General features: G+C 37.7%; 1 long non-coding RNA gene across 1 annotated transcript; it reads right to left on the reverse strand.

The window, feature by feature from the left end:
• Positions 1–341: 341 nt before the first annotated feature.
• LOC119526183 lies at positions 342–22662 on the reverse strand. Its single transcript, XR_005215139.1, has 3 exons — positions 22536–22662; positions 21147–21194; positions 342–1945 (listed from the first exon to the last, which is right to left on the reverse strand). It is a non-coding gene; the product is annotated as an uncharacterized LOC119526183 (long non-coding RNA).
• Between the last annotated feature and the right edge of the window lie 746 nt (positions 22663–23408).

The raw sequence follows: 23408 nt of genomic DNA on the forward strand, positions 1-23408 counted from the left end.
CCACAGGTTTTGGATTTTATTGGGCACAGCTCAGAAAGTTGAACTTGATGCAGGATAACTGGGTACAGGAAACCTGCTTTTTTTGTTTGGTCCTTCTCAATACTGTACATATAACTGCAGTCCCTTGAGAAAATTTAACTTTTTCAACTCCTGAATCTTAATGACATTTAAAGAAAATCAAAGCAAGAAGTAGAGGAACCAGGTGTTACCGTAAAGAATATTTTCTGCTCTTGGAGACTTAGAGCAGAATTAAACACGAATTAAAATAATTAAATAGGAAATGAGGATTTAAACAGGGATTTTAATAATTCTAGGAAAATATTCAAAATAGCCTTGTTCATAATAATAAGAAACATTCCAAATATCCATTAACAGGATAATGGATGAACACATTGTACCTTCCTACCAAAATAAAAAAGAATATACCGATATAATATAATGACATGCATGAATCTCAAAACCATTATGTTGAGGGAATAAAAGTCAGACACAAAAGAATATGTATGGTTTGATTATATTATATGAAGTTCAAGAAAATGCCAAACTAATCTATGGTGATAAAAATTAGAACAGTGGTCGCCTGGGGGGAGGGAAAGGGAAATTGACTGGGAAAGAGCAGAAAGGAACTTTCTGGGATGATGGAAATGTTCTATAACTTGCTTTGAGTGGTGGTTTTATGGGTGTATACAATTGTCAAAATTCATTTAATTGAAACCTTAAGACCAGGGCATTGTCTGTAAATTATACCAAAAATAAAAATTAATCTTAAGAACATTGTATATGTTCTAAATATTACTTCTCTTTCTGATTTTTTATATAAAACACAATCTCAGCTTCCTCCTTTTCATTTTGCAGATTGTTAAAGATTCTTCTTAAATTCAGTATTTTTTTAAAGACACCTCAATACACGCATTTTATAGATAAAATATTTGTTGCAGATAAGATATAGTATTAAACTGACGATAAAGCCATTTGCCATACCAGCCTCCATTTGGAAATTAGAGGAATTTGATTCAATATGTTTCTGTTTTGTGAATTAGTTCATATGGCAGCGGCATGCTCTCTCCTTCATAAACACTCGTACAGATTACAGGGATGTCAACAGGACGTCTATTTTGAGTTTTTGCCCTTGGAGTTACAGAGGCTTTATGCTGACTCATTCACACCTGGCCTCACATGACCCAACACACATATCTGTAAAGCAGTTGGTGCAGGTTAGGGATTTAATCTGTGGTGCTTGGAGCTGAAATTCTCTCTCACTAAGCGTATATGACTGTATGGAAATAAGAACCCTGGCCTCATTAGCACTCTCTTCCAAACAGCTGAGTGAATCAGCTGCTGGTACATCCAATATTCAATTGAAAACATGTCGGATTGATAATGATATTAAGATACACATAAAGCGTTCCATTTCCCTTTAAGTCTTTGGTGATAAGAAGCAAGTTCTCAAGCTTTCTGGTAACCAGAATCACTGTTCCATCATTACTGACCCCCTGCCCAAATACAAACACACAAGTAGGAGGTATGACTTTTACTCCACTAACAAGGGTTTATATGACATGTCACAATACTTCGGTTCCAAAATCAAAATACATTTGCATGTAAGTCCTCCTACTGCTTTTGCAGGGTTGTACAAAGGCCCCCGGGAACTTATCCACAGTACATCATTGGGCCCAGCCCTCTTGTCTTCGGTCCACACCAATTACCACACATGTCCTCATTAGCCAACCTCTCATGATCCCTTAAAGCTTGGCACAAAAATATTTACCAGGGCTGAAAGCCCTAGAGCCTAATGTCCAGGCTCCCTAGCTAGACCCCATTATCATTCGGCTCCAAGTTCTTTTTTAGGGTGCTTCAAGGCAGCTAGGCATGGGTCTCTGCTGCTTGAAGAAGACACTGAAGACCACCATTCCTTCCCCATCTTGAAGAGTCTCTCCTCTTCTCTCTGTCTCCATTTCCCCATCCAAAGCATTCACATGTTCACATTGGGATAGGGTTTGGATAAGAGGAAGGAAGAGAGAAAAATCAAACAAACAAAAAATTAATATCTCAAGCACAGGTATGCACACATCTTAACAATATCATCAGTATTTATACATCAATCAATAGAGCTGGGTTTTATTTGAAATTCTATTACTGATAAGCTGTGAGAACTCAGACAAGTTACCTAAATACCAAAAGCCTCACTTTCCTCTTCTATAAAATGGGAATAAACTTTAGCCTGTTTTACAAGTCTATTATGCATACAAAAGTAAATAGCGATAATCCTGTACCATTCACAAAGTGTAAATATTTTCCATTTATTATTTCATATACTCTTCTGCATGATCCTTAAAAGATGTGCTTTATAATGAGCAGAGATTTGCTCATTATAATATTCAGCTTTTTAAAATGAAGATCTAGTAATCACCCCAAAGTCCCAGCAGCAGCCCCTCATCTGTACTCCCAGGTTCTGATATGGCCATCTCTTCCTTTTTTTGTTCTCCCAACTCTTGGGTGGTAGCTACTTTTGATTTACTAATCTCTGGTTCAACACACTATCACTTACTCTTCTTTCAGGCCTCCAACACGCTACTAATTCCTTGTATTAAATCCCTTCTGTTGAGAGGCGGGGCAAGATGGCAGACTGGTGAGCTGTAAGTTTTAGCTACTCCTCCAGGAAAGTAGGTAAAAAACCAGGAACTGCGTGGACTGGACACCACAGAGCAATCTGACGTTGGGCATACTTCATACAACACTCATGAAAACGTGGAACTGCTGAGATCAGCGAAATCTGTAAGTTTTTGCGGCCAGGGGACCCGCGCCCCTCCCTGCCAGGCTCAGTCCCGGGGGAGGAGGGGCTGTCAGCTCCGGGAAGGAGAAGGGAGAATTGCAGTGGCTGCTCTTATCGGAAACTCATTCTACTGATTCAAACTCCAACCATAGATAGACTGAGACCAGACACCAGAGACTCTGAGAGCAGCCAGCCCAGCAGAGAGGAGACAGGCATAGAAAAAAAACAACACGAAAAACTCCAAAATAAAAGCGGAGGATTTTTGGAGTTCTGGTGAACGCAGAGGGGGGAAGGGCGGAGCTCAGGCCTTGAGGCACATATGCAAATCCCGAAGCAAAGCTGATCTCTCTGCCCTGTGCACCTTTCCTTAATGGCCCTGGTTGCTTTGTCTATTAGCATTTCAATAACCCATTAGATCTCTGAGGAGGGCCGTTTTTTTTTTGTTTTTTTTTTTTAAATCCTTTTTGCTTTTTCTAAAACAATTACTCTAAGAAGCTCAATACAGAAAGCTTCAAAGAATTGCAATTTGGGCACGGCAAGTCAAGAGCAGAACTAAGAGAGCTCTGAGACAAAAGGCAATAATCCAGTGGCTGAGAAAATTCACTAAACAACACAACTTCCCAAGAAAAGGGGGGTGTCCGCTCACAGCCACCATCCTGGTGGACAGGAAACACTCCTGCCCATCTCCAGCCCCATAGCCCAGAGCTGCCCCAGACAACCCAGTGTGACGGAAGTGCTTCAAATAACAGGCACACACCACAAAACTGGGCGTGGACATTAGCCTTCCCTGCAACCTCAGCTGAATGTCCCAGAGCTGGGAAGGTGGAGCAGTGTGAATTAACAAAGCCCCATTCAGCCATCATTTGAGCAGACTGGGAGCCTCCCTACACAGCCCAGCAGCCCAGAACTGCCCTGGGGGGACGGCACTCACCTGTGACATAGCACAGTCATCCCTCAACAGAGGACCCGGGGTGCACGGCCTGGAAGAGGGGCCCACTTGCAAGTCTCAGGAGCCATACGCCAATACCAAAGACTTGTGGGTCAGTGGCAGAGACAAACTGTGGCAGGACTGAACTGAAGGATTAGACTATTGCAACAGCTTTAAAACTCTAGGATCATCAGGGAGATTTGATTGTTAGGGCCACCCCCCTCCCCGACTGCCCAGAAACACGCCCCACATACAGGGCAGGCAACACCAACTACACACGCAAGCTTGGTACACCAATTGGGCCCCACAAGACTCACTCCCCCACTCACCAAAAAGGCTAAGCAGGGGAGATCTGGCTTGTGGAGAACAGGTGGCTCGTGGACGCCACCTGCTGGTTAGTTAGAGAAAGTGTACTCCACGAAGCTGTAGATCTGATAAATTAGAGATAAGGACTTCAATAGGTCTACAAACCCTAAAAGAACCCTATCAAGTTCAGCAAATGCCACGAGGCCAAAAACAACAGAAAATTATAAAGCATATGAAAAAACCAGACGATATGGATAACCCAAGCCCAAGCACCCAAATCAAAAGACCAGAAGAGACACACCACCTAGAGCAGCTACTCAAAGAACTAAAGATGAACAATGAGACCATAGTACGGGATATGAAGGAAATCAAGAAGACCCTAGAAGAGCATAAAGAAGACATTGCAAGACTAAATAAAAAAATGGATGATCTTATGGAAATTAAAGAAACTGTTGACCAAATTAAAAAGATTCTGGACACTCATAGTACAAGACTAGAGGAAGTTGAACAACGAATCAGTGACCTGGAAGATGACAGAATGGAAAATGAAAGCATAAAAGAAAGAATGGGGAAAAAAATTGAAAAACTCGAAATGGACCTCAGGGATATGATAGATAATATGAAACGTCCGAATATAAGACTCATTGGTGTCCCAGAAGGGGAAGAAAAGGGTAAAGGTCTAGGAAGAGTATTCAAAGAAATTGTTGGGGAAAACTTCCCAAATCTTCTAAACAACATAAATACACAAATCATAAATGCTCAGCGAACTCCAAATAGAATAAATCCAAATAAACCCACTCCGAGACATATACTGATCACACTGTCAAACATAGAAGAGAAGGAGCAAGTTCTGAAAGCAGCAAGAGAAAAGCAATTCACCACATACAAAGGAAACAGCATAAGACTAAGTAGTGACTACTCAGCAGCCACCATGGAGGCAAGAAGGCAGTGGCACGATATATTTAAAATTCTGAGTGAGAGGAATTTCCAGCCAAGAATACTTTATCCAGCAAAGCTCTCCTTCAAATTTGAGGGAGAGCTTAAATTTTTCACAGACAAAGAAATGCTGAGAGAATTTGCTAACAAGAGACCTGCCCTACTGGAGATACTAAAGGGAGCCCTACAGACAGAGAAACAAAGACAGGACAGAGAGACTTGGAGAAAGGTTCAGTACTAAAGAGATTCGGTATGGGTACAATAAAGGATATTAATAGAGAGAGGGAAAAATATGGCAAACATAATCCAAAGGATAAGATGGCCGATTCAAGAAATGCCTTCACGGTTTTAACGTTGAATGTAAATGGATTAAACTCCCCAATTAAAAGATATAGATTCGCAGAATGGATCAAAAAGAATGAACCATCAATATGTTGCATACAAGAGACTCATCTTAGACACAGGGACACAAAGAAACTGAAAGTGAAAGGATGGAAAAAAATATTTCATGCAAGCTACAGCCAAAAGAAAGCAGGTGTAGCAATATTAATCTCAGATAAAATAGACTTCAAATGCAGGGATGTTTTGAGAGACAAAGAAGGCCACTACAAACTAATAAAAGGGGCAATTCAGCAAGAAGAAATAACAATCGTAAATGTCTATGCACCCAATCAAGGTGCCACAAAATACATGAAAGAAACACTGGCAAAACTAAAGGAAGCAATTGATGTTTCCACAATAATTGTGGGAGACTTCAACACATCACTCTCTCCTATAGATAGATCAACCAGACAGAAGACCAATAAGGAAATTGAAAACCTAAACAATCTGATAAATGAATTAGATTTAACAGACATCTACAGGACATTACATCCCAAATCACCAGGATACACATACTTTTCTAGTGCTCACGGAGCTTTCTCCAGAGTAGATCATATGCTGGGACATAAAACAAGCCTCAATAAATTTAAAAAGATTGAAATTATTCAAAGCACATTCTCTGACCACAATGGAATACAATTAGAAGTCAATAACCATCAGAGACTTAGAAAATTCACAAATACCTGGAGGTTAAACAACACACTCCTAAACAATCAGTGGGTTAAAGAAGAAATAGCAAGAGAAATTGCTAAATATATAGAGACGAATGAAAATGAGAACACAACATACCAAAACCTATGGGATGCAGCAAAAGCAGTGCTAAGGGGGAAATTTATAGCACTAAACACATATATTAAAAAGGAAGAAAGAGCCAAAATCAAAGAACTAATGGATCAACTGAAGAAGCTAGAAAATGAACAGCAAACCAATCCTAAACGAAGTACAAGAAAAGAAATAACAAGGATTAAAGCAGAAATAAATGACATAGAGAACAAAAAAACAATAGAAAGGATAAATATCACCAAAAGTTGGTTCTTTGAGAAGATCAACAAGATTGACAAGCCCCTAGCTAGACTGACAAAATCAAAAAGAGAGAAGACCCATATAAACAAAATAATGAATGAAAAAGGTGACATAACTGCAGATCCTGAAGAAATTAAAAAAATTATAAGAGGATATTATGAACAACTGTATGGCAACAAACTGGATAATGTAGAAGAAATGGACAATTTCCTGGAAACATATGAACAACCTAGACTGACCAGAGAAGAAATAGAAGACCTCAACCAACCCATCACAAGCAAAGAGATCCAATCAGTCATCAAAAATCTTCCCACAAATAAATGCCCAGGGCCAGATGGCTTCACAGGGGAACTCTACCAAACTTTCCAGAAAGAACTGACACGAATCTTACTCAAACTCTTTCAAAACATTGAAAAAAATGGAACACTACCTAACTCATTTTATGAAGCTAACATCAATCTAATACCAAAACCAGGCAAAGATGCTACAAAAAAGGAAAACTACCGGCCAATCTCCCTAATGAATATAGATGCAAAAATCCTCAACAAAATACTTGCAAATCGAATCCAAAGACACATTAAAAAAATCATACACCATGACCAAGTGGGGTTCATTCCAGGCATGCAAGGATGGTTCAACATAAGAAAAACAATCAATGTATTACAACACATTAAAAACTCGAAAGGGAAAAATCAATTGATCATCTCAATAGATGCTGAAAAAGCATTTGACAAAATCCAACATCCCTTTTTGATAAAAACACTTCAAAAGGTAGGAATTGAAGGAAACTTCCTCAACATGATAAAGAGCATATATGAAAAACCCACAGCCAGCATAGTACTCAATGGTGAGAGACTGAAAGCCTTCCCTCTAAGATCAGGAACAAGACAAGGATGCCCGCTGTCACCACTGTTATTCAACATTGTGCTGGAAGTGCTAGCCAGGGCAATCCGGCAAGACAAAGAAATAAAAGGCATCCAAATTGGAAAAGAAGAAGTAAAACTGTCATTGTTTGCAGATGATATGATCTTATATCTAGAAAACCCTGAGAAATCAACGATACACCTACTAGAGCTAATAAACAAATTTAGCAAAGTAGCGGGATACAAGATTAATGCACATAAGTCAGTAATGTTTCTATATGCTAGAAATGAACAAACTGAAGAGACACTCAAGAAAAAGATACCATTTTCAATAGCAACTAAAAAAATCAAGTACCTAGGAATAAACTTAACCAAAGATGTAAAAGACCTATACAAAGAAAACTACATAACTCTACTAAAAGAAATAGAAGGGGACTTTAAAAGATGGAAAAATATTCCATGTTCATGGATAGGAAAGCTAAATGTCATTAAGATGTCAATTCTACCCAAACTCATCTACAGATTCAATGCGATCCCAATCAAAATTCCAACAACCTACTTTGCAGACTTGGAAAAGCTAGTTATCAAATTTATTTGGAAAGGGAAGATGCCTTGAATTGCTAAAGACACTCTAAAAAAGAAAAACAAAGTGGGAGGACTTACACTCCCTGACTTTGAAGCTTATTATAAAGCCACAGTTGCCAAAACAGCATGGTACTGGCACAAAGATAGACATATAGATCAATGGAATCGAATTGAGAATTCAGAGATAGACCCTCAGATCTATGGCCGACTGATCTTTGGTAAGGCCCCAAAGTCACCGAACTGAGTCATAATGGTCTTTTCAACAAATGGGGCTGGGAGAGTTGGATATCCATATCCAAAAGAATGAAAGAGGACCCCTACCTCACCCCCTACACAAAATTAACTCAAAATGGACCAAAGATCTCAATATAAAAGAAAGTACCATAAAACTCCTAGAAGATAATGTAGGAAAACATCTTCAAGACCTTGTATTAGGAGGCCACTTCCTAGACTTTACACCCAAAGCACAAGCAACAAAAGAGAAAATAGAGAAATGGGAACTCCTCAAGCTTAGAAGTTTCTGCACCTCAAAGGAATTTCTCAAAAAGGTAAAGAGGCAGCCAACTCAATGGGAAAAAATTTTTGGAAACCATGTATCTGACAAAAGACTGATATCTTGCATATACAAAGAAATCCTACAACTCAATGACAATAGTACAGACAGCCCAATTATAAAATGGGCAAAAGATATGAAAAGACAGTTCTCTGAAGAGGAAATACAAATGGCCAAGAAACACATGAAAAAATGTTCAGCTTCACTAGCTATTAGAGAGATGCAAATTAAGACCACAATGAGATACCATCTAACACCGATTAGAATGGCTGCCATTAAACAAACAGGAAACTACAAATGCTGGAGGGGATGTGGAGAAATTGGAACTCTTATTCATTGTTGGTGGGACTGTATAATGGTTCAGCCACTCTGGAAGTCAGTCTGGCAGTTCCTTAGAAAACTAGATATAGAGCTACCATTTGATCCAGCGATTGCACTTCTCGGTATATACCCGGAAGATCGGAAAGCAGTGACACGAACAGATATCTGCACGCCAATGTTCATAGCAGCATTATTCACAATTGCCAAGAGATGGAAACAACCCAAATGTCCTTCAACAGATGAGTGGATAAATAAAATGTGGTATATACACACGATGGAATACTACGCGGCAGTAAGAAGGAACGATCTGGTGAAACATATGACAACATGGATGAACCTTGAAGACATAATGCTGAGCGAAATAAGCCAGGCACAAAAAGAGAAATATTATATGCTACCACTAATGTGAACTTTGAAAAATGTAAAACAAATGGTTTATAATGTAGAATGTAGGGGAACTAGCAGTAGAGAGCAATTAAGGAAGGGGGAACAATAATCCAAGAAGAACAGATAAGCTATTTAACGTTCTGGGGATGCCCAGAAATGACTATGGTCTGTTAATTTCTGATGGATGTAGTAGGAACAAGTTCACTGAAATGTTGCTATATTATGTAACTTTCTTGGGGTAAAGTAGGAACATGTTGGAAGTTAAGCAGTTATCTTAGGTTAGTTGTCTTTTTCTTACTCCCTTGTTATGGTCTCTTTGAAATGTTCTTTTATTGTATGTTTGTTTTCTTTTTAACTTTTTTTTTCATACACTTGATTTAAAAAAGAAGGGAAAGTTAAAAAAAAAAAAAAAAAGAAAAAAGACAAACAAAGAAAAAAAAAAAAAAAGATGTAGTGCCCCCTTGAGGAGCCTGTGGAGAATGCGGGGGTATTCGCCTACCCCACCTCCATGGTTGCTGGCTTGGCCGCAGACATGGGGGACTGGTGGTTTGATGGGTTGAGCCCTCTACCATGGGTTTTGCCCTTGGGAAGACGGTTGCTGCAAAGGAGAGGCTAGGCCTCCCTGTATTTGTACCTAAGAGTCTCCTCCTGAATGCCTCTTTGTTGCTCAGATGTGGCCCTGTCTCTCTGGCTAAGCCAACTTGAAAGGTGAAATCACTGCCCTCCCCCCTACGTGGGATCAGACACCCAGGGAAGTGAATCTCCCTGGCAACGTGGAATATGACTCCCGGGGAGGAATGTAGACCCGGCATCGTGGGATGGAGAACATCTTCTTGACCAAAAGGGGGATGTGAAAGGAAATGAAATAAGCTTCAGTGGCAGAGAGATTCCAAAACGAGCCGAGAGATCACTCTGGTGGGCACTCTTACGCACACTTTAGACAACCTTTTTTAGGTTCTAAAGAATTGGGGTAGCTGGTGGTGGATACCTGAAACTTTTAAACTACAACCCAGAACCCATGAATCTCGAAGACAGTTGTATAAAAATGTAGCTTATGAGGGGTGACAGTGGGATTGGGAATGCCATAAGGACCAAACTCCACTTTGTCTAGTTTATGGATGGATGTGTAGAAAAGTAGGGGAAGCAAACAAACAGATAAAGGTACCCAGTGTTCTTTTTTACTTCAATTGCTCTTTTTCACTCTAATTATTATTCTTGTTATTTTTGTGTGTGTGCTAATGAAGGTGTCAGGGATTGATTTAGGTGATGAATGTACAACTATGTAATGGTACTGTAAACAATCGAAAGTACAATTTGTTTTGTATGACTGCGTGGTATGTGAATATATCTCAATAAAATGATGATTAAAAAAAAAAAAAATCCCTTCTGTTTAAAATGCCTAGTGTGGTTTCTGTTTTCTCAACTGGATTCTGAGTGATACTAGTTTATAATTTAAAAGTTGGTGATAAAAAAGCCAAAATAAAAATATTTAATACTTATGAACATCTTTTATTATTTTGTATTTCAATGAATTAAACCTCCTCTAGAATTCACCCTCTTTCTGTCCTTACACAGTGTGAGACCTCAGATTTCCCCTGGGTCACAATCATATGACAGTCTTCCTACTGGAATTCTCTCAAGCTTCTAGTCTTCCTCCTCCAAACACAGAAACAGGCTATAAAGCCCCTCCCAGAGTGCTGTGATCTGAGACTGAAAGTATTATATAATTGTGAGTGTGAGAAGCAAAAACAATGACTTTTCAAAAATTGCAGTCTCAGCGTGTGCCCATTGCACAGAAAGCTTTCTAATTCTCAGTTCATGTTGGGTATAAAAACAAAATGATTCACTTCCTGTCTTTTTAAAAAGGGGTCATGTGGGTCAATATTTAGACTAGCATGTGAACTTCCTAGTACTACCAAATGTCAAGATCAGAACAGGGATTTAGACAGACATATTACTTGGAAGAAACTTTTTAAAGCATTGGTTCCCAAGAAAAATATTCTTCCTTGGGAATGTGACAGTTCTGTGCTTCTTAAAATTTCTGTAGAGTTAGGATAATTCTAAAATGAGAGGCTGAGCAGAACCATAGCATGATGTCCCTCCTTTGCTTTGCATTTTACTTCCACCCCCCTCCAAATTAGTATCTGTACATAGGGACATAAAGTGATTTTCCATTTGGGAGCATCACTGTAAGCTGAAGTGAAAGAGGGCATTTAGAATAAAATGAGGAATCCCACTGCATGGGTATTAGTCTTAATACCCATGTTGTTGATAAACAAGCAACAGCAGTTTTTTTAGAAATATGCTTGACTATCATTTATTAAGTTCATCCCACAGGCATGGATATGGCAAGTTTCCACTGCACTTGGGAGATAGGGGACTGGATTTAGTGTCATCCTTGCTTCTGTGGATAGGCAAAAAACAAATACAAGATAATCTGATCTTTCACACTGCCATCATGGGCCTCCTCTTAGCATATCTCCTGTGGGTTATTATTTCAAAAGAGGGTCTGATCCTTCCCAAACTTGAGTTACATTACCAATGTCCCCTTCTATTATACCAGCTTTTGTATGTGCCAGGCTACAGGAGGGACAGTGGAGAAGCTTTTAAAAATTTTTTGTAGTGCAAAAAGGGGAACAGTGGCATAAGTTTGAATGTGACATTCTACCTATTACAAGAACAGTCTTTTTGTCTATCGCCCTTCATATGAGGTAACAGAGGGGAATTTTTTTGCTTGGATCATAGGATATTGAGAAAGGGTTCTATTGTTCCCTATGGGGCCAATCTTTCTAGAGGTATTTTGCCTAGATCCTGTTCTTGTCCCAGACCACAAGGACAGAATAAATTGCCCATTGAGAATGCTAGAAGTAGAGATACAAGAGTTGGGAAGACCAAAAGAATCACTGGAGCCCAGATGAAACATCACCTCCTCCAGGGAGAGTTAGCGTCTCCTTCTTCACTTCTTCACATTTGTTGTAATTATTTTGCTTATATTCTATCTTTTTGCTGGCAAGTAGTAAGCATGTCTTATTAATCGTGATGTATTATTAGCCAGTGCCTGGCATAAAAGTAAGGGTTCAATAAATATTTATCTAATAATGGTCAAAAATGGAAGGCATGCTTAGGAACCAGACCTGAAACACATCTAGTAATGAACTTGCCTGGATATTCAGGATGAAATTGTTAACAGAAGTATGTTTGGAACATTCTTAAAGCACATGACCCAAAGCATCAGGATTTTATGAGATAAGGAATGATGAAGATTCTGGAGGTCCTAGGTCAAGAACATGACGAAGGAAGGCAAAGGTGGTGGGACGGGCTTCCTGCTGATTTTATGTGCCTTTTCCACAGCCCCAGAGAACTTATGTCTTCAAGCCATCTCACATCCCTCTGAGCCTTAGGATACTTGAGACTTAGGATGTCAACTGCCAAGATAATCCAAATTCATGCTCGTAAGCACATGCGCACACACACACACTTGTACAAAATGCAACAAAATGCAAAATATAACACCTTTCTTGTCAAGGGGTAGGCCTTCTGGCAATGAGAAATATTTCTTAAAGTATCTAGCAGCAAAGAAAAAATCTCCAGGCAACAATTAGTGAGGAAAATGGTAAATAGTTGAAGTCCTGAAATAACCCAACTCAAAACAATTGGCTGTTTGTTACATAGAAAGAAAAAAAATGATTTTTTTTTTCTGGATGTGGTGAAGGCTGTCACAGCCAGGCTGGAGATGGGTCCCCCGCATTGTTTCCTCACGAATTCTTGAAACTGACTACATCTGGAAATCAAGACCTCATTGACTAATAGTAGACCAAAGTACTGTCTGCACATTCTGAATCACCCCTACTTATGTGCCCTTTTCTCAGGACTGGCAAATGCCTTGCTTCTGACCATATTTTTGCCAGTTTCTGCCTGAGGGACTGGAGTTCTGTGCCTAGCCCAGACAGGTCGTTAGAGTCTTCTGAGATGGTAAACAGGTTGCCTGACATCAAAGTACCATCCTCTTCGAATGTCCCCTTTCTTAAATCATGTTACCTACACCTGTCAAAGGTAATACACAGAAAGAAAGCAAGAGAAATAGTTCACTTACAAACTATACCTGAAAAAGCCTAAATAAAATAATGGCCAATTAAATACAACACTGGATTAAGAAGATACATGATTGATGGAGAACTTTAAAACAGATGAAACAGACTACATCTGAAACCACTAATCAATCCCAACTTCACAAGAAGTAGGGCCACCAGATATTATGTGCCTCCTAATATGATGCAAAATCAAAGACACAGCACCACCTATGAAATATTCTTACCTAAAATGTGATCTTGAATCTAATCAAGACTCTAAGTCTAAATACCAGCTAATAAGAAATGCAGGGGAAAGACTATATCTACAACCACAAGGATGCCATCAAATCAAATCTTGAATGCAGGAGATTCAACAAATGATCTCATTTTTTTCAAGAAATAAATATGAAAAAATTAAAAAGAGAGAACTCTCATAGATTAAGAGACTAATTTAAACAAGCCAACAATTAATAAATATTTGAGACAACTGGAGAAATTTAAACTTGGAAAGATAATTAGATGACTCTAAAAAATGATTCTTAATTGATAGTTTTGTTAGGTGTGTGTGGTGGCTTGAAGCTGTATGCACCCCAGAAAAATATGTTCTTAGATCTAATCCACCCCTGTGGGTGTGGACCCTTTATAAGTAGGAGTTTTGCTGAGGCTACCTCAGTTAAAGGTGTGACCCACCTCATTCAGGATGAGTCTTAATCCTCTCACTGGAGTCCTTAATAAATGAATGAATACCCAGAGAGAGGAGAAAGCCACGGAAGCAAGAAGTTGAAATCAACAAGAAGAGAAGGGAGAGACCAGCAGATGCCACCATGTGCCTTGCCATGTGGCAGAAGAGACAAGGATCATGGGCAGCTGGTCTTCGGAGAAGAAAGCATCACCTTGATGATGCCTTGATTTGGACATTTTTCCAGACTCAAACCAAGAGCTAATAAATCCCCATTGTTTAAGCCAAGCCATTTCATGGTATTTGCGTCAGCATCCTAGGCAACTAAAATGTGTGATAATGGTATTGTGCTGTTTAAAAAGTCTTTGTCTGTTGGAGAGCCATACTAATGTATTTATAGATAAAAAGGTAGATTTTGAGGATTTGCTTTAAAATACTCACCAAAAAGATGGGGGAGGGAATAAATGAAACATGAATTTTGATAATTACTGAATTTGGGTGTAGGTCACATGAGGGTTCATTATGTTATTCTCTCAACCTCGGAGTACATTTGAAAATTTCCTTAACTAAAATGAAGTAAAACTAAAAAAGTACCGTGACCAAATAAGGGGGTTTCCAGAAATGCAAAAATGGTTTGACATTAAAAATATTTCACCACAACAATATATTAAAGGGGAAAAATCATTTGATCAACTTAATTGATGCTAAAAGGCCTTTGAAAAATTCAATATGTAGCCCTAGTTTTAATAGCAAAAAAACTGAAAGAACTACAGAGGATTTGTTAAATGTATTAGAGTACCTCCCCATGATAAAATACCAGGCATCCAATAAAAAGGATGTTGTGGAAGAATAATTAGTGACATGGAAATATGCTTGTGGTGTACTAAATGGAAAAAAAAAAGTTTCTAAAAAGAGTAAGGTATAATTTAATTTTACATGGATATATATACTGAAATGTTAACAGTGGTTAGATGTGGGTGTGGGTTTGCATTAGTGATTTCCATTTTCTTCTTTGTATTTGGATGTATTTCCCAAAACATCTCAGAGAGCACATATTACTTTTCAAATAAGGGGGAAGTACAATGTTATTCTAAAAATTATTTTAAATGTTTTCTTCGGACTTATGGTTGTTTCTTCTGTTACAAATACACCTAAATGAACTATCATCTTACCAACATTTCTCCATTTTGTCCAAAAGACTGTTTCAAGAGACTTTTCAAATGCCTTGTTGGAATTAAAATCCAGTGTTTACAGTGTTCTCAATAATAATTTTATCAGAATAAAAACCAGAGGCCCTTCTGAAAAACATTAATTAATATTGATGACCATGAACCACTGTGAGATAATTAAATTATATCAGTCATATTTTTAAATAATAACTTTTTACAACTCTGCATGCATATGGAAGAAAGTCTGAGAAAATGCAAAAATGGAATCAGTTGTCATATGGCAGGGGTTCAGGAATTCATCCTTATTCATTTTATATTGGTATTATAAAAGAAGACATACTCCATAGTGCATTTTAGAATAATTTATATTAAAGTGAATTAAATGGTTAGAATTTCAGTGAAAAGTGTGGCTTCAATTACCACCAAAAAATGTAGTAATTCATGAGATGCACTTTGCTGTGGATGCATGAGAGACATCCCCATACTTCTCTTGACTAAACAGCAAACAAATTATTAGGAAACAGAATTAAGTTAAGAGGTGTATGGACCATGTACTGATAGTTCTAAAGTATTGAAAGGACAAAGAATGAGGTAAACCAAAAAGAAATCAACATCATCCTGAATGGCATGTTTTCCAAAATCCTCTCACTAAGGCTGCCACATCAATTCCATCGGTAAATCAGATTTGAGCTTCTCTCTATGGATGGATTTGGTTTTTCTCCAGTTCAATTATTAAATGTGCATAGCAAATACAAACTTGTTTACAAAGGATATTCCCAACAAAAAGTTAAAATTTTATAATTAACCTTTTAAAATAAGCTTCACAGATATTATTAAATGTGATAAAGGAGAAATATACAGGTTTCTGTCCTAGTTTAAGAGCTAAAATCCCCTCAGTAGCACCAAGACCATTGTGATTAAGGGAGAGCTTGGTCTGATGAAGGTCAGCTGGACTGCACGCAAAATGAAATGCAAGAATATTATTTAGCATTGAAAATTGATCCTCCTACATTAAGGTGTTTTTGCCTCCTTGAAAATATAGAACTGTCTTCAAAATGCTCATTTTCCATACAAACAGGATAGACTTGATGTGTGGTGGTTCTTGAGTGGTGTGACCCAGCAGCTGGATGATATTTTGCTCTACATTTTTCTTTAAATAACGGAAATATACTGATCCAAGCTCTCATATAATCTAAATTAAATGCGTCCAATCTCTGCTTAAATAGACGAACTGCTATTTTAAATGAATAGGTTTCACCCTAGGTTCCCTCATCTTTTTGACACAGGTTCCGAACCACTGACTAGAGAAATATATAGTACTGAAAGCAGAAATTTATAATACTGAAAGTTTCAACTTGAGCCAGGTTTTGACTAATACTGTAAGACTTATATTAATAACACTCTCATTTATTCACTTAATTCCAGTGAATTCAGGAGCTAAATGAGATAGCAAAGAACTTAACAAACTGCCATTTTTTCTCTTTGCTGTTATAAACTTTTTGATGTATGTTGAATCGGCATTCAGACATGCAATTTTAGAAACTGGGAGAAAAGCAGAACATTTAGTCAACTTTTCCATTATTGTATAATAAATTCTAAAGTAGAATTGTAGATACTAGTTGATATGATAGTACATTATAAAATTTTAGTCCTTAGGGTTGAGGTTTTACTTTTTGTATTTTCTTGTTTCCTGTCACTCTAACATTTATTAGGGAAAAAAAGAAAATGGACACACACTCAAAAACTGAAGTGGAATAATTGTAACCATTATCAAATTATTCACATTTAATTACTACTCACAAAATTTGAGGTAAATAGTTCTTTTCAACTGGGCATTATCTTTTCTACAGAATGTCTCCAGAGTCTTTAGTTCTAGTCTGGCCCTTTCTCCTGAGTTCCAGATCCATATTTCTACCTGCCTCCTGGACGTCTCCATCTGGATGACCCACAGATCATGTACAAACCTGAATCTCATCACCTCCACTCCTTAATGCAGCATATGACATCATCACGCACAGCCATGTGGCAGTGAGACATTTAATTTCCTGGCTGCTAAAACAAATGTCATGCAATGGGTTGGCTTACACAACAGGGGTTTCTTGGCTCACTGTTTTGAATATTGGAGAAGTCCAAAGTCAGTGTCATCAAGGTGATTCCTTCTCCCAGAAGACTGTGGTGTTCTGGGGCTGGCTGCTGGTGACCCTTGATCCTTGACTTTTCTGGCACATGGCAATGCACATGGCAGCCTCTCCTGGCTTTTCTGGTTTCCATTAACTTCCAGCTTCTTCCCACGACTTTCTCTCTCTGTAAAGTGCATTCTTTTTTTTTTTTCCACCATAAATAATTTATTGCAAACTCTCTAATAGCATACACTAGTGGGCTTGACTATCCAGAAGGAGTATTCTGAGATGGTGAAGCCAGGACATAGAGAATGAGAAGTGTCTGAATTTCACTCTCTTTATAAAGGAATCCAGTAATAAGATTAAGAACCATCCTGATTTCATCTGGGCCACACTTTAACTCATCAAAAGGTCCTATTTGCAATGGGTTCACACCCACAAGAATGGAGTAAGATTAAGAATATGTTTTTCTTGGGTTCATAGCTCTAAGCCACACTATGAGGACTGGAGATTTTCTCTCACTCCCCATGCTTTATTTGGCACAAAATCCCATACAGCCTATGAAACATCTCACAAACATATATATATTCAATTATATTACCAATGGCTTTGTCCTATTAAAGTCATCCTTTGCTCTCAAGAGTAACATTTTGAAAGATTCCTAACAGACTTCTGTTTCTGGCCAAGACAAAACAGCAGTAGCACAATTTACCCTCTGTATTAGTTTCCTTGGGCTTCTGTAACAAATTACCACAGATTGGGTGGCTTAAAAGAACAGAAATTTGCTCTTTACAGTTCTTGAAGCTAGAAGGCCAAATCAAGGTGTCAAAGAGCCAGGCTCCTTCTGAAACCTCTAGGAGAAGATCACTCCTTATCTCCTCCTAGTTTCTGGTGTTTATCAGCAATCCTTGATGTTCCTTGACTCCGAGATGCATCACTCCAGTCTCTGCCGCTATCTTCACATGGCTGTCTTCTCCCTGTGCCTCTGTGTCTCTTCTCCTCTTCTTATAAGGACACCAGAGTATTAGATTAGGGGCCCATTCAATATGACCTCATCTTAACTTGATTACATCTGTAAAGACCTTATTTCCAAATAAGATCACATGTACAGGTACTAGGGATTTGTTCCTGAATTGTAATGCCTATCTCTAAACTTTGAGATGCTGATCCCTTAGTGTATAACCTGATTGGTCTCTGGAACAATGCATATCTCTGAAACACCTGAAACTCAGAGCTAGAGCTTGGCAGATATGAATGTCAGCATTAGTGCATACAGCAACTGTTTAAAAAAAAGCTGAAAAAGAGCCCAGACTTCAATTAGAGATATGAATGAAGCAGATCTGGTTAAGACTAGGGCAAATTGGGTCAAAGGATAAAGATCAAAACTGACTATGTTTTAAAACATCAACTTCGATATGAGACCAAGGGAAGAGATATTTATTTGGTGCAGGATCTGTATTTTCTAAACAATATAACTTCTACAGTCAGTTTGTTCAAACACCATATTTACATGGAACTTTGAATAGGAAGTGAGACCTTGTAGGTTTGCATAAGTTAGAGTGAAATAGCGACACATTCCAAAGTAATTTGGACAGAGAATAAAAATATATATGCAGGGACCCCTGAAGAGCTGGGGGAAAATATGGAAGTGTTGGACTTCCTTACCTGGATTGTTGCTGATGTTCTCACAAACATTGAGGACTGACAGTTTGGTATGCCAAGACCTCTATCTTGGGGCTTGCACTTATGAAGCTCAGTACTGCAAAGGAGAGACTAAACCTGCTTATAATTGTGCCTAAGAGTCTCCTCCAAGTGCCTCTTTGTTGCTCAGATGTGGCCCTCTCTCTCTAGCTAAGCCAACTTGGCAGGTGGACTCACTGCCCTCCCCACTACGTGGGATCTGACTCCTAGGGGTGTAAATCTCCCTGGCAATGCAGGATATGACTTCTGGGGATGAATCTGGACCTGGCATCATGGGATTGAGAACATCTTTTGGACCAGAAAGGGGATAAGAAATGAAACAAAATAAAGTTTCACTGGCTGAGAGATTTCAAATGGAGTTGAGAGGTCACTCTGGTGGACATTCTTATACACTATATAGATAACCCTTTTTAGGTTTTCATGTACTGGAACAGCTAGAAGTAAATGCCTGAAACTGTCAAACTCCAACCCAGTAGCCTTGACTCTTGAAGACAGTTGTATAACAATGTAGATTATGAGTGGTGACACTGTGATTGTGAAAACCTTGCGGATGGCACTCCTGTTATCCAGTGTATGGATGGATGAGTAGAAAAATGGGGGCAAAAACTAAATGAAAAATAGGGTGGGATGATTTGGGTGTTCTTTTTTACTTTTATTTTTTATTCTGATTCTGATTCTTTCTGGTGTAACAAAAATGTTCAAAAATTTATTGGGGTGATGAATGCATAACTATATGATGGTACCGTGAACAACTGATTGTACACCATGGATGATTGTATGGTATATGAATATATTTCAATAAAACTGAATTTAATTAAAAATTAGATTGGGGTGATGAATGTATAACTATATGACGGTATTATGAACAGTTGATTGTATACCATGTATGATTGTATGATGTGTGAATATATCTCAATAAAACAGAATTTAATTTAAAAACAAGTAAATGGTCTGAACTCACCAATAAAAGAGAGAGATTGTCAGATTAGATGTAAAGCAAAACCAAACTATATACTGACTAAAAGAAACCAATTTTAAATATAAAGACACACTTTTAACATAGGTTAAAAGTAAATACGGAAACAGAAAATGCTAATGCTAATTAAAAGAAAACTGGAGTATCTATATTAATATTAGACAGAGCAAAGAATATTCCCAGGGATAAACAGAGTTACTTCATTATGTTAAAATGGTCAATTCAACAAAAGGACATAACTACTAAATTTATATGCAACTAAAAACAGAGCTTCAAAATACATCAAGCAGAAACTTATAAAACTGCAATGAGTAAAGGACAAACACACAATTACAGTTAGAGATTTAAATACCCCTCTTTCAATAATTGATAAAAGATGTAGATAGAAAATAAAGAGGAAAAAGAATATTTATGTAATATTATCAGTCAACTTAACTTAATTGACATTTATACAATCCTCCACCCAACAACAAAATCATACACATTCTTTACAAGTGCACATGAATTTTTGCCATCGTCAATATTCTAAATCATTAAACAAGTCTTGGTGGATTTAAAAGAATTCATCAGACAAAGTATGTTTTCTGACTATAATGGAATTAAATAAGAAATCAACTACTGAAAAATATACGGGAAATCCCTCCAAATTGTGAAACTAAATACACCAGTAAAAATCCCGTGACTCAAAAAAGATATCAAAGGGAGAATTAGCAATTATTTTGAACTAAAACAATGAAAAAACATGTCACAAATATGCAGATGCTGCTAGAGCAGTATTTAGAAGAACATTTCTATCACTGGACACATATATTAATAAACAAGAAGGGTCTCAAAACAATGACCTCAGCTTTCCTTTAAGAAACTGCAAAAAATGAATAAAATAAAAATAAAAATCAAGTTAAACCCAAATTAACCAGAAGGAAGGAGGGAATAATAAAGATCGAAGTGGAAATCAATGAAATAGAAAACAGAAAAACAAGAGAGAAAATCAATGAAACCAAAGATGGCTCTTTGCGGAGATCCATAAAATTTATAAACATCTAGCAAAACTGTTCAGGAAAAAAAGAAAGGCAAAACAAATTACAGGCATATCTCATTTTATTGCACTTCACTTTATTGCACTTCGCAGATATTGTGTTTTTTACAAGTTGAAAGTATGTGGCAAAACTGTGTTGAGCAAGTCTATTGTTGCCATTTTTCCAACAGCAGGTGCTCACTTCATGTCTCTGTGCCACATTTTCATTAAGGCCTGTACATTGTTTTTTAGACAAAATGCTATTGCTCACTTAATTTACTACAGTATAATGTAAACAAAACTTCCATATGCACCAGGAAACCAAAAATCTCATGTAACTTGCTTTATTGTGATATTTACCTTATTGCAGTAGTCTGGAACCCAACCTCCAGTATCTCTGAGGTATGCCTGTACCAATATCAGGAATAAGAAAAGTGATGTCACTGAATAAATATTTAAAAGATTAAAAAAGGGAATATTTGAACAATTTTATGTCAATAAATTTGACAGTTTAGAAGATCTGGAAAATTTCTTTGAAAGACACAAACTGAAAGCTCACTCTAGAAGAAGCAGAGAACCTGAATATTCCTATGTCTATGAAAGGTATTGAATTTTTAGTTAAAAATCTTCCCCTAAAGAAAGCTCCAGGCCCAGATGGCCTCATAGTGAGTTCTAGCAAACATTTAAGGAATAAATGATAAAACTACACAAAATCTCCCAGAAAACTGAAGAAGAGAAAATGCTTCCCAATTCATTGTATGAAGCCAGCTTGACTCTGGTGCTAAAACCAAAACAAACAAAAAGACATTTCAAGAAAAGAAATCTATGGACCAATATCCTTTATGAACAACAATTTTAAACAAAATTTAGCAAACTGAAACAAAAAATGTTCAAAAAGGATAATACATCATGACCATGTGGGGTTTATCCCAGAAATACAAGGTTGATTTAACATTAGAAAATCAGTGAAACCAACATATTAATAGAAAAAATCTGGATATCTCAATAAATGTGGAAAGAGCATTTGACAAAACCTAATATCCATTCATGATAAAAACAAAATTCTTAGCTAAATAGGAATAGATCTTTCTCAATCTGATAAGAGCATCTGTAAAAAAGCCTGTAGCTAATAATCTTAATAGTGAAAGATTATTTTCCCCTAAAATAAGGGACAAAGCAAGAATATCTTCCCTTCTCGCTTTTGTTTATTACACTAGATGTCTTAGCTAAAGGTTTAAGACAAGAAGAAAAAATAAAAGACATCCAAATTGAGAAGTACTTACTGTATGATTTCATTTATATAAAACTCTAGAAAATTCTAGAAAATTCAATCTAATTTATAGTGACAGAAGAGTGGATGTCAGAGTTTGGTTAAATTTTTTTTCTCAACAGAACTCCTTTTATATACAGAATCTTATAGTTAAGCCCAATATAATAAACAGATAAAAATAAAACTGCTCTGGTTAAAGAAGGAGTGGGAGAGCCTCGATTCCTACCTGCTCTGCCCCTTTGAGTGGTTCTTGAGGCAAAAGTGATTCCAAGAAAACCCTCATGAGACACACTCCTGTCCCAGAATTTCTCCTTCCTAGATGGAGAACTGAAGGCAAAAAAGGCTAAATGACCCACACAAGTTGCTGATCTGTGACTGTAGGTCAGAAGGAGAGACACCTAAAGAGATTCCAATACAGGTGTCTGGTTCGCCAGCAAAAGCACAACTCACAGGCTCTAATGGAAAAATATTTTACTCACATAGAGAAGAGACAGAGCAAGGTCAGCTTCACTGGTGGGTGTCTGTCCCCCATAGCCAGTGAGTCTTAATCCAGGGCCAATGCTGGGAGATATACGCACAGCACCCATCTCTTGTATTCATTTGCTGCCACAGTGGAGGAACCCAGCTCCCCCCACAACAGGGTGTGAGCTGCATGTCATAAAACATGTCCACCAGAGTCAGACTGTCTCCTGTGAATGTTTACATATGCTCAGGACAATAGGGGAAGGAATGTACCAGCAGGCCCCTTGTCTACCAGGGTTGTGTGTTTTATCTCACCAGGCTGACACACCTGGTCCTGAGCACAGGCTGCATTTGTGGGACTCCGGGAAAGGCCATACACTCTGCTAAGACTACCGCCTACCACAGTGACCAAACCCTAGGTTTCTTCACTCACAGTGGCTCCATCGTGCTGCTAAAAAGAGAAGAATGTGGGAAGGCTTATAAAAAAATATTGTTAACTCAGAATAAAAGAGTGAAGCAATGTCAAAAGGCACAATATGTATATCTTGACAGACCTGACCACAAATCACATTTTTTACCCATGATGAAAGCACTCATTGAGTATTTGATCTGATATTTCCACTAGTGTCCATTAGTACTTGTTTTCCTCAATCTGTATTGCCTACAGCCTTTTTCATATTTGTGATACATGAAGACAACCCAGGGAATGAACTTCAGATATGCTGAATCTGAAACAAAAACAATTTATTGGCTTCACTGAATCAAAATGCCACACCCTGTGTGTCCTGCCAAATCAGCTGAAGGCTGAGAGAATATCTAATTCTTCTGAAGAGGCCTCTCAGAAAAAAGGAGGAAGGCTTTTTATTTCTTTTTGTTCTAATGGCACAAAG

This window comes from Choloepus didactylus, chromosome 1 (genome assembly GCF_015220235.1).
Source record: "Choloepus didactylus isolate mChoDid1 chromosome 1, mChoDid1.pri, whole genome shotgun sequence".
Classification (NCBI taxonomy): Eukaryota; Metazoa; Chordata; class Mammalia; order Pilosa; family Megalonychidae; genus Choloepus; species Choloepus didactylus.